The sequence below is a fragment of the Callorhinus ursinus genome, unplaced genomic scaffold (genome assembly GCF_003265705.2).
Source record: "Callorhinus ursinus isolate GAN/ISIS: 27379988/994484 unplaced genomic scaffold, GSC_fseal_2.0 scaffold7, whole genome shotgun sequence".
Taxonomy (NCBI): domain Eukaryota; kingdom Metazoa; phylum Chordata; class Mammalia; order Carnivora; family Otariidae; genus Callorhinus; species Callorhinus ursinus.
Window position 1 is genome coordinate 2027902 of NW_027397069.1, and position 12769 is coordinate 2040670.

The window sequence follows — 12769 nt, forward strand, 5'->3', positions numbered from 1 at the left end:
AAGAGAAGAGAAGAGAAGAGAAGAGAAGAGAAGAGAAGAGAAGAGAAGAGAAGAGAAGGGAAGAGAAGGGAAGAGAAAAGAAAAGAGAAGGAAAAAAAAGAAAAAAGAAAAGAAAGGCACTTGATGTCTAATATTTTTGCTCTAAAATACTGAGACTTTACATTTTTAATATCGCCCAATAAGTTCTCCTAAGACATGTTTTTATATCAATTAAACAAAGAACTTCTGCTTTAAAATTTTTCAATTTATGATTCACATGGAAGGGGTCACTCCTATAACATGTTTTGAATAGTTTTTAGAGAACGCAGATATCAGGATGTCCTGGTTTGTTATACTTTCTTATTTCCATTAAAAAAGTATGATCTGAAGTTGAATTTGCTTACTAACTCCAACATAAGACACATATAAACAAAACAGATACTCCATATGTAGATGGTGAGTACTTTATTTTCACATTCCATGTGTGTCAATGCATGCACTGTAGTAAATATATGAATCACAATCTGATAACATAGTGGCAATCCTATGTCCTCCTTTAACCAGAATTATCCTTAGGGCTCATTGGTTTTGGTGTGTGGCCCTTGCAATGGGAAATAAATAAAAGTTCTTTCATTCTTTGGACTTCATTCATTCTTCTTCCAACAAAATGTATTGAGCTAGGTGTCAGATGCTGTGTTAATCCTTCCTTGATTTAGGGGCACCTGGGTGGCTCAGTTGATTGGGTAACTGCCTTCAGCTCAGGTCATGATCCTGGAGAATCGGGATCCACTCACACATGGGGCTCCCTGCTCAGCGGGGAATCTGCTTCTCCCTCTGGCCCTCCCCCAACTCGTGCTCTCTCTCTCTCATTCTCTCTCTCTCTCAAATAAATAAATAAAATCTTTAAAAAAATAAATAGATAAATAGATCCTTGATTTATATCTAGGCAATCAGAAGGAAAAATAAACTTAAAACACAGGGAGGTCAGTATTAGCATACAGCTACGAACAAGGTTCCTTGGAATGTCAGAACGGGGGTCCTGGAGGGTTCAGTGAGGAAGGGATTTTTAGTGCACAGACGTGTAGGACTTAAGCCAAACTGAGCCACTAATCGATGAGCATAGGAAGAACCTGTCCCCATTACCAGAGAGCAGGTAAAAAGAGTCTATTTGTAACTGAGAGGCAATGAAATGAACATCCTTACAGATCCTGAGGGTGAGGAATTAGGAAGTGACAGTGGGGATGGCTTGTCCCTCCTTCACACCTGAGGCTCATCTAGAACACCACACTGCTGGGAATTTGGGGTTTGGGAATCTCCCAGAAGCTTGTTCACTCACAGGTCCTTCATCATGGCTGGGACGAACTGAAGACTAGGATGATTGAACAACACTCCCTCATGTTGCACCCTCAGGCAGCTTGGCTTCCTTACAGCATGGTGGCCTCAGGGAATCCCATGATTTCTTGCTTGGAGCTCTAAGAACTAGTGGTCCAGGGAACTGGGCGAAAGCTGCATCGCTTTGTGTAACCTAGCCCCGTGCATCACACAGAGCCAATGCTGTTGTGCTGTACTGGTTACAAGCAGTCGGTAGGCCCTCCTGGATTCAAGAGGAGAGTGGGGCATGGAGGAATGTCAAAGTCACATTGTACAAGAGCAGCTGCAATGTGTGCTAATCCTCACCCATCAATCTCAGCATGCAGTCTCTCACTACCCATCACTCGAACGCTAACAAAATCTAACTCGCTTTCTTCTATTATTTTTTTGTATTTTTGATAGCTCTACCCTAGTTTCTCAATTAAAATGATCTTTTGCATCTTTGTAGATGAAGTTCTGAATATTGAATCGAAGCATTTTGATGGAAAAACTTGTATTGTTGCTGAGGAAGGGAACATATCCAAGAATGGAGTGTGTCAGCATTGCATTTTTGGCATTCACTGGCTTGTGAAATTGTCAAGTATTCTAAAAGGACAGAGCATTAGTGAAACAATGGAAGAAGTCATTTTAGTTTTCATTACATTTTTAGCAAAAATAGGAAGTTGGTAGTGCAATACTCTCAAACTTTGCTAAGATAATCTATTTTTTTCCCTGATGTCATTTGAGTGTTTATAATCCTTGATGTTCCATACATAAAATTCTGTTTTCCAAGCATCCCTGTCATCATATTTGCTTATTTGCTTTCTATGTAGGGCAGTGTTTCTAAATTCTTCTTTTGACTTCCCATGTCCAACAATTAAATGTCAGTATACAATTCTACAAAATTTTCTTGAGCAATGTCATCATCTTGCATGGTTTTATTATCACCAATGTTCCATATTGCTATCACTGAAAATTCTGAATTCTGGAAATATGTATTCAGTGGCCCCCTGGGCATCTCTATGGGATTGTTTTGGAGGGTACCAGAACTCACTAGATCTGGAATTGAAACCATCATATTTTCTTCCAAATCAGTTTTTCTTTTTAAACTTCCTTCTCGGCACACTGGTGCCATCATGCATATGGTAGCCCAAACCAGAACCCCTCCAATTTGATGCCAGTATTCCTGACTACACTAACCTCATCCATAGACTTCTTTACTAGGTGCTTCTGTCCACCCTACCCTGCTCACCACTGGCCCGGTTGAGGCTTTCGTCTTCTTTCACCACGCACCCAGCTCACCAGTCTTAACAACTACCAATTCATTTCCTAAAGAGCTGCTGCAGACATATTCTAAAAGGTGAATGTGATTCTGCTTAGATTTTTTGAAATCACTCTCATAGAGTTCAAACAACATTGCTATGATTCAGACCGCCCTCTATTTTGCCAGTAGCAAATTTAGGACTACATTTTTCAGCCGTACTTGATTTCTTAAGCCATTATACTGTGAGGCATGTCACAGGATCTGTGCTGGAGCTATAGGTGCCAGTCTTTAGATCCCTCTGATGTCCTTGTTTCTGTCTCCTGTGTTGACTTTGGGCTCCCCTATGTCCTCCTGGCCAGAGAGCGTCCATATCTCACACCACTTCTAGCTGCAAATACACTCCTGGTGTGGCGGTAAAATGTGCAGAAGGAATTGTTCTATAAACTCATTATTGATTTTCAGTCTGTTTGTGGGCTTGTGCTCCTGACACTTGACCTTCAAAGTGTTGTGTTCAGCTTTCCCACCCTTCCCATAGGTGAGACAGGAAGGCTGGAGGGCCTGCAGTGAGGTCACTGACCTACCCCTTCTCCCCTGCCCCCCAGGTAAATTCTTTTCCTGCACTTGGACCATAGTTCTGGAAAACTCTATGAGCATATTTCATAAGGGCTACTTTCCCCTCCCCCATCAGAGCCAAAAGGAGATTTTTCTCCATTCTTCACTCAAAGAGCCTGGCAAGATTCTTGCTGCAAACCCATGAAAGCGTTTAGTCCTCCCTTAGCACTCAGTCCTTAGAGAATCTCAAACTTTTCTAAGATAATCTATTTTTTTTTCCTTATATCATTTGAGTCTTTAAAACAATAATCTCGGCTTCTGTAGTTCATCAGCCCTGCCCTTCAGGTCTTCCGTCCAGGTTGTGTCTCCAGCAACCTCTATTCAGGTAAGCTGACCTCACCAATCAGATTTCAGGGTGCGGTTTGTCCTGGGACTTCAGGTCTCTAACGGGTTCAAGAAAAGATGTTTATTGTCACTGTGTTCAGCTGCTTCTTATTCTATCAGACTGATGACTCCAAAGCTCTACCTGTCAATACTTTTTTATAAGTTGGTGAAAACTTACTGGCCCATGGTTGTATACCTACTTTTGTATTGGGTACAAAACTTTGATATGTATTTATTTCTACCTACCCCGTTTCTAAAATGCTTTGAATTGTAACTGACCACCAGTCCCCATTTCCTTCAAACTGTTACAGCTAAACAGACACTGAGCACTTTCACGATTGTGCGGGTTTCACACGTTCTCCCACTGAATGCACTCTTCACCTCCTGGCAAGGCAAATACCAGCTCGCTGTCTAGAGGAGCAAACTGAAGCTGCAAGTAACAGATCATCCAAACTCAAAGGTTAGAAAGAGGCAAAAGCTGTATTTTCATTTAGATTTCTGGCTTCAATTCCACAAAGATCTGAGAATTGGGGTAGCAGTCCTTAATCTCTTGAAATAGCGATTAAGGTAGCCTATGTTTAAGTCCAAGATTCTGCAGTAATCTTACCTGGATGGTTTTTCCCTTCTTTGTGGTCACACAATTATGGAGGCAGGGGGTCACTCATACTTCCCCAGTGCCTGAGATGCTCTCCGAATTCCCCTCTCCGCATTTGAAGTTTCTTGGAATATTGCAGGCATTTTAAGTAGTTTCCTCCCATTCACAAAGGATGACTCCAGCAAGGGTTGACAACAGCTTTATGGGACTGACAAAATGGATCATAACCAATTACTGTAAATCATGGTTTTGTTTAGAAGAATTTGATTTTCAAAGCAGCCAAAGCTTACATGCCTTCTCTCTAGAAGCAGGATTGAGGGAGAACTTTGCTCTAGGTGGATTTAACAACACAAAACTTATCATGGCCAAAAGAGGTAGTTATAGCATGACAAGTATGTTATTTTTTTTTTTTACCTTTATGGATTAATCCCCTTAGATTCACAGTATAATAGTAATAATAATAATGAGAAGTTATTTCCTAAGTGACAGTTATTTTTCTTCATGAACATAAGCTGCCTTTTAAGTATTTAGGAGTATTTAGTTTTTTTTCATAGTCCCATGGCACGTCTGTTTTTGGCATTATGAAACGTTCCAACATTCACTTGCCCTGAGTGAGTCAACTTGCCAGTTTCATTGGTTCTGGAGACCCGTCTTCATAAAATTTGGTTATATTATTATCTGTCAATACCTTAAATTTCATGGTTAAAAAAATACAAATTTATAAGGTAGGAGTATATAGAACTAGATATAAATTTCTCCATCTGTTAGATCATTGCTGTCATTTATTGTGGGCAAGTGGGCTTTCAGTAGGTATTTCAGAGTCTTTGGAGTTCTTATGTGAGTAGCAGATTTTAGATTCTGTATCCTAGAGGGCATTATAAACATTAATTAACTCCCATAACAACCCTGCGAAATGTGGGCTTTTATGTCTATTTTGTGGATAAAGAACTTGCACCTTGTAATCAAGCAACACTGAGCCAGATACTGAAGATTTTCCCATAAACAATGAGCCATAGTCACAGGAGATTTGGACTTAAAAAAAAAGTTATGTTTGGCAATCATTTTCATTTGTAGTTTTTCTATTCAGTAAATACTAATTTATTTTTTTGCTATATGGCAGGCATTAAGCCTGCCCACATTCTTCCCCATTTTGTGTGAAAGTTATTCTAAGTACATTCCTCTTACTTGCATTCACGGTTACTTGCCACCACGGATTGATCTGTATTCTTGCTTCTGTCTTTTTATTACAAATTTAAGAACAGCTGGTGTTTGGTTTACCAATTTCCCACCACCTTTTCCTTTTATGTAACTTATTTCCACACCCTTTTGCGTACTTCTGCAAGAGTTCTGAAAAAGAGATGTCTCTTCTCATCTTTCAAGTAATCCCATCCCTTTTTGCTTCCTGAAGTATATGATTCCCATACTTAATGTATTCTTTGTCCAGTATTTTTTGTGCCAATCTCCTCATGCATTCTTCCTTCTAACTCTTCCACTTAAAAATCCATTGATATGCTCCCTTTCAAATGGCTATCCTATTTTGTCATGTCTTTAATAGTCACACCCTTAAACATGTGTTTTTATATTCATTGCGACCATTCCCTTAGCTCATATTCCTTTTTGCAATGGCTTGCCAAATCTTTCCTGTTTATCATACTGTGAATTCAGATATCTCAGTGCTATAGACTTGAAGTTTGTGTCCCTCCAAAGTCCATATGGTAGAATCCTCACCCTCAAGGTGATGAGATTAGGAGGTGGAGCCTTTGGGGGTGACTAGGTCATGAAGGTAGAGCTTTTATGAGTGGGATTAGTGCTTTTATGAAAGAGGCCCCCACAGAACTCCCTTACCCTCCCACCTGTGAGGGCACAAGAAGAAGTCAACCCAGTGCAGGGTCCTCATCCAGACAAGCTGTCCTGCTCTGGGACCTCCAGCCTCCAGGACTGTGAGGAATACAGTTCTATTTTTTGTAAGCCACTCAGGCTGTGGATTTTGTTATAGCAGGCTGAAGAGACTGAAACACTGAATAACCAGATAACCTAGACTTCTTTTCATACCTTACAGCTTTTTAACATTTTTAATCAATCTTTTAAACATTGTCTCTTCTTAAACCATTTAAAACTTTCCTTTATTTAACATTATTGGATAAGTCCCTTTCTTCAAATTCCAATCTTTCTAAGCTTTTGACTTCTGTTGGTTTTCCTGACACCATATTTTCCTAAGATGATAGATAGATAGATAGATGATAGATAGATAATTATGTTTCTCTCTCTGATTGCTTCTTCTCTGCTTTCCTCTCACATCACTAACTCCCTCCTGAGGAAAATAATCCAGCCCTCTGTTCTTACAGGCTAACCTTACACCATCTGTTCAACTACTCACTGCCTTGTAGAGTGGGGTACATAACTGTACACTGACTATAGCAGATAAGAAACGATGTGATGTCTACAACTAAAGCATTAAGGAAATAGAGAAATAACACTTCTTTATTTCTATTTAAATAAGCTCTGTTTGCATGTTGAGTTCCCATTCAAACAGACTCATGAGGTGGGTCTGCCATTTGGTCTTGAGTGTTGGCCTAAGAAGACACTTGCTAAGAATCCCTCATGTTAACCAGTTCCTCATGAAACACTCCATGCTGGCCTCTGTTGACCTGTTCCTGCTTTCAGTTTGCTTGTAATCAGCAGATGCTTTAATATCATATGTAAGGTTTATTCCCCTGTTTTGTAATTATAACAGGCTGTGGTGCTCTCTGAGGAGGTCTAAGACACATTTTACATGGATTTCCTATGAACTCTTTTCCATTTTTGAGACTTTCTTCCACATCCCCAACCCCTCACCCAAAGCTCCACCTGGTATCAGGGCATGGGTCATCTATTTGAAGCAAAGAACCTCTGTGTTTTCTTCATCTCCATCCATTTCTTTCCTTTTTAACCCATGGGATCTGTCAGGCCTCCATGAGAGGCTCAGAATCCAGTTCTCAGCCACAGATATTTCTTTCATGTATTGAAGCTTCTCCAACAAACGATTTAGCTTTCTAGAGACCAAAGGCAGGATACTACTTAATTTCTATTTTCCTTATTGTCACATTTGAACCCAAGATAGAGCATTCTAACTCCTGGAATGCTGATGGTATCAATGGCAAAGTTCATTAGGAGAAAAACAACGAACTTCAAGGTACAAACCAAATAAATGAGACCTGGGAGCATTTCGGATTGTTCTGTACTTTTACATGTTCACAAGGTCGATAGAGCTGGAGCAGAACCCCAGCTCTCTGCCCAGCCAGCCTGTCATCATCTAAGAAGAGATGACACAGAGTCTTGGGATGGCCTCCCTATACTAACTCCTTCTGGTTCCTTGAAGGAACTTCCAGAGGTACTGGTGGGGTCAGAATAAGCCTTTTCATGCCCAGGTAAACATGCTGTGCCACTGGCAAGTAAAAGAACTTCAACACCTGTGCTTCTGCATTGATCCATAGCTGAGATGTCCCCTACATCTAAGGACATGGCATGGTCGGAAGTTCCAGTATGGGGGTGAAGAGTGCAGACTCCACCATGGTCCACTACTCTGTCAATCCAGCTGTGTCTTAGGGTGAGTTCCTTCACATTTCTGCTTCTGTTTTTACTAAGGGATATTTACCATCCTTGAAATGTGAAGTTGTGAGAATTCACTAAGTAAAACACTTTATACAGAACCTGGCACATAGTAAATACTCAAAAACTGTTAATCATTCCCGTTATGGTGACACTGGGTCTTACTAGAGGATTTGGCACACATTGTGTTGAAAAGTCATTGAAGGGTCACCCATTCAATAATTTGAATGGCACAGCTAAGCCTCAATTAAAGACTCCTTTTTAGTAAATTGAGTTCTGTGCCTTTTTAAAAAGTTTCTTGTTGTGACAGGGATAAAATTAATATTTATTTTATTTTTTATCAGCAATGGAAGAATTCACCTTAGTTCGGTAATCGATTCAGTTGCCTCTTATTTCACAACAAATGACAATTTAAGGACTTTTTCTTTCGACTCTGTGGGCTATCTGGGTGAGTCTTCTGTCAGTCCTGCCTGGACTCATAAGTGTGGTTATTGTTTCCATTGGGTAGATTTTCTCAGATCCAAGTTCAGCTGGGACGCTGTGAAGGCTGGATCTCTTTCTCAGTGGAATCAAGGGCTTTCTTAACACATGGTCCTTGACTTTCAGAGACAGTATCCTAGGATCCTTACACGGCAGCTGGGTTCCAAGAATGCATGTTCCAGGGAGTCAACACTCATCAAGCCTCTGCAGGCATCAGGCTTGCTAATGGCCCATTGCCCCAAGAGAATGACATGAGCATGCTAGAATCACTGTTGGGTGTGCTGGTAAAGAGGAGTTGGAACTAGAAGGTGTGATTCATTAGCAGCTATCAATATAACTGTACTCTCAGACTGTGGTGGTTCAGATGGCATGGATTTAGTTAGGCTAGGCACACATGGTTCCAAGTAAAAGTTGCTCAAAAGAGGAACGACATGAATTTGGAAGGAGGCAGTCAAGTAATCATCACTGCTTCCTAGAGGTTGTTGTAGTCAGATGTCAGGGAACACAGAAATGCCTCATGGGTTCCAGCAGCTTCTTATTCTTTTCTGGTCTAAGTATGGCTCTTCCTCCTGTCTACTGAGCCTGTTGGGCAGTAGTGATCTCAACTCCATGATTATATACTTGGTTCTAGACCCAGAGTCTTGATCACACAGATGTCTCAGCTTCCCAGATGTAGCCCTTGAGTTTCCCTTCTTGGTCTCAGTTTGGGGCATAATTGGATTCTCTGATGACTACAGAGGACTCCTGCTCCTGATCTTACCTACATTCCAGTTCCCGACTATTCCATGTCTCCCAACTATTGTGTAAGGTCTAATCCTTGTATTCTTTTCCCACAACACTTCTCAGGGCTCTGATGCCTTTAAGAACCCCTGACTGATGCAGTGATGAACTCAGTACTCATTTGGCTGGGTTCTCACTCTCCTTGCATAAGCCATATGGAAGGAGAAACAATTGGATTATAGATGTGGATGTTCAATATATAAAGGTAACTTTGTGCCATAAACTAAATAGGAAAATGTCAACACAAGCTTGCTATTATAATTAGTCAAATACTTCATATTTACAATAGTTTAATTCTCATTAGAATAATATGTCTTCAAGTCTCACTGTTATGATTCCTAAATATGGTGAAGTTATATGTCAGCTAATTTTTTTCATGTTATAATATAAAGTGAGTGTGGAATTTCGTTGTATTTATGCAAAAAAAATGAAATTCCTGCAAGTCTTTATACAGTTTTCTTGATTTTATTTTTCTTCTATTCTTATTAGTTTTGTAATGTACTACCCACTACTTCTTTAGTATGATGATTTTCTTCTTTGTTCTGTTAAATATTTTTTACCCAACAACAGCAACCAAAGTTATCTACAATTTTAACAAACCCTGTAGTGCTCTGAAGAAATAGATTTGGGGGTGCTTAGGTGGCTCAGTGGGTTGAGCATCCGACCCTTTGTTTCAGCTCAAGTCATGATCTCAGGGTCATGAGATCAAGCCCTACATCGGGCTCTATATTCAGCGGGGAGTCTGCTTGAGATTCTCTCCCTCTCCCTCTCCCTCTCCCTCTGCCCTTCTGCCCCTCTGCCCCTCTATCCCTCTACCTGCTCGCATGCTCCCTATCTCTCTCTCTCTAAAATAAATAAATAAATCTTGAAAACAGAAAAAGAAATGGATTTGGAAAATATGGCAAAAGAAAAAATCCGTCTTGAATTTTAGTTAATCTTGATGTTAATGTCTCCTACCGTACATGCCTGTATTAATTCCTATACAAAATGCTTAGGGTTATTTCTGTTTTTCACAGTGTTGGATTGGTAAAATGTGTATATACATAATTATTTATTATATAGTTATATTTCTTGTTAGAAAGATAATGTGTCCTTCATCATAAAATGGTCAAATATTGCAGAAATTACCAAGGTATATGATATAAACTTAATCAGTGGAAATAATGACTACTAGTCAATCTTCCGGATATCATTTTTTACACATATCTGTAAACACACACACACACACACACAGTGGAATTGTACTATTTGGCAAGTTGTTTTTCTCATTTAACTGCTTATGAATTTCTTGTGTGTGTTTGTACATAATTTTGTTAAAACACTTAAATAAAAAAATGTTTTATTTCTGCTGAGAACATTATTCATCTTGACAACCAATATGGTTGAAAGGAATCTTCTGGGTTTTGTTTTGTTTTGGTTTTTGGTTTTAGGTTTTTTTCCCAGTTGATACCAATTAATAGTGACAGGGCTCAACATAAAAATCTAACTCAAGAATCTTCCTCTAGTGATTCACACGTTTTTTGCCCATAATAGAAACACTAAATTCATTCACACACATTTAGTATGCCAATATGCCAATGATTTATTCTTAATTATATTTCAGGATTTTTTTCCCTTATTTTGAAATAGAACTCCTCTAAAAACCTACTACTACTAAACGAGTGTAGAAGTGTATATAAAAATATATTAAGTAATACTTTTCTGATAGTCAAAATAATTATACAGTAATCATATGTGTGGCTGACCAAGCCACAAGCACTGGTGTAATATGGTGCTATGGGGAAAAACTACGGAATTTAGACAAACTCTACTTTGACTCTGTAATAACTAGTTTATTATTTAACCCCTCTTAGTCTCTTATTTTATTGTTAAAAAGGAGAAGATGACATGGAATTTTCCCTTGTTACATATTATTGTATCACAGTGAGTCAGCACCAAACAAAAAAAAATCGGCATTGAATAAGGATTAAAAATGAATTTGTTGTTATACTGCATGGGTTCCAGTTCAGCCCTCCTGCTCATTAGCTGGGTGAACATAGGCTAGGCAAGGTAGTGAGGCTTTCTGTGCCTGATCTTCTCATCCATTAAATGGGTATGACTATGATGGTCCTAATAGTATTCATTTAAGGATTAGTGTGAACATGAATTGAGTTACTAATTGGAAATTAGCTGATAACATTGACCAGCAAATTGAATACAGTAGTAAGTAGTAAGGATTTTTTACAGGAAATACAAGCACAAAAATGCTTTTCAGATTTTGAGAATAAACACGAACTAATTATTATTCCCTCTTGGTTCTTCCCAAAAATTATACAGGAAAAAAAAAGAAAAAGAAAGGCAATGTTCCATCTGATGGAAGGAAGCTACCCTACCTCAGTAATTAAAATTTGTCTTTAGGATAGCAAAATAAAATTGTAAAACATCCAGAAGCATTCATTGCAAAGACTAGTACTGATATCCCTTAATGCTTCTCTCTAAAAAGCTTCTGGAGCATTTGTTTCCTCTTTTATATCTAATAAATGTTAGTATAAATATGCCTGTATAAATTCTTACAATTTGAAGACAGTTATAAATTAAGTGGCATATGAGTGAAATAAGTCAATCAGAGAAAGACATGTATCATATGACCTCACTGATATGAGGAATTCTTAATCTCAGGCACAAACTGAGGGTTGCTGGAGTGGTCGGGGGTGGGAGGGATGGGGTGGCTGGGTGATAGACATTGGGGAGGGTATGTGCTACGGTGAGCGCTGTGAATTGTGCAAGACTGTTGAATCACAGATCTGTACTTCTGAAACAAATAACGCAACATATTTTAAGAAAAAAGAAAAAGAAGAAGATAGCAGGAGAGGAAGAATGAAGGGGAGTAAGTCAGAGGGGGAGACGAACCAGGAGAGATGATGGACTCTGAAAAACAAACTGAGGTTTCTGGAGGGGAGGAGGGTGGGGGGATGGGTTAGCCTGGTGATGCGTATTGAGGAGGGCACATTCTGCGTGGAGCACTGGGTGTTATGCACAAACAATGAATCATGGAACAGTACACCAAAACAAATTATGTAATATATGGTGATTAACATAACAATAAAAAACTAAAAAACAATTAAGTGGCATAAAAAGTACCCAATAATTCTTTCAAGAACCACTGGAAAATACACAGGAAAGGAGACATGTTTGTTAATCCTAATTCCAGGAAAGGAAAGAATATAAAGCACATGAAAGTAAAACCCACTCATTTGCCATCATCATTCACTCCATAGTAAAGTTATCTAAATGAACCTTATTTTCTAATTAAGACTTTCTTTTATGGTCAGTAAATTACTTTCAAGATTTGCCCTGCAGCTCCACTGGATGCCCCTGCCACACTCTGTCTCAAATATAATAGGGGAAATTCCTATATTCATAAAATGAATGTTTTCTGTCCAGAATTGCTTTTGATTAGTATGAGGCTGAATTATTGACACGGCCTTTTTCTGGGAAAGAACCCCGAGTGTATTTTATCAAAATGCAGTAATTGTACCGGAAATAAGATAGTGGTGGCATTCGTTAGCTTGGACTCTAATGGCAGTAAAAGCTCCAGGAAAGTAGGACTTTGTGCTACCTTAGCATGAAATAATGAGTGCCTGTGTCATGCCAGCTTTCATGAACTTAATTTGTGTAAGGCTGATAATGCTGGGCGTGGACTGAGGGCTTTTCCTCTTAAGATCCACTTTCCATGTCTGAATGTGCCTGTCAGTGTTGCCGGTAGAATCAGTGAAAATGGCCTTGGCCGTCAGCGTGAGCGGCACAAATTGAAAGAA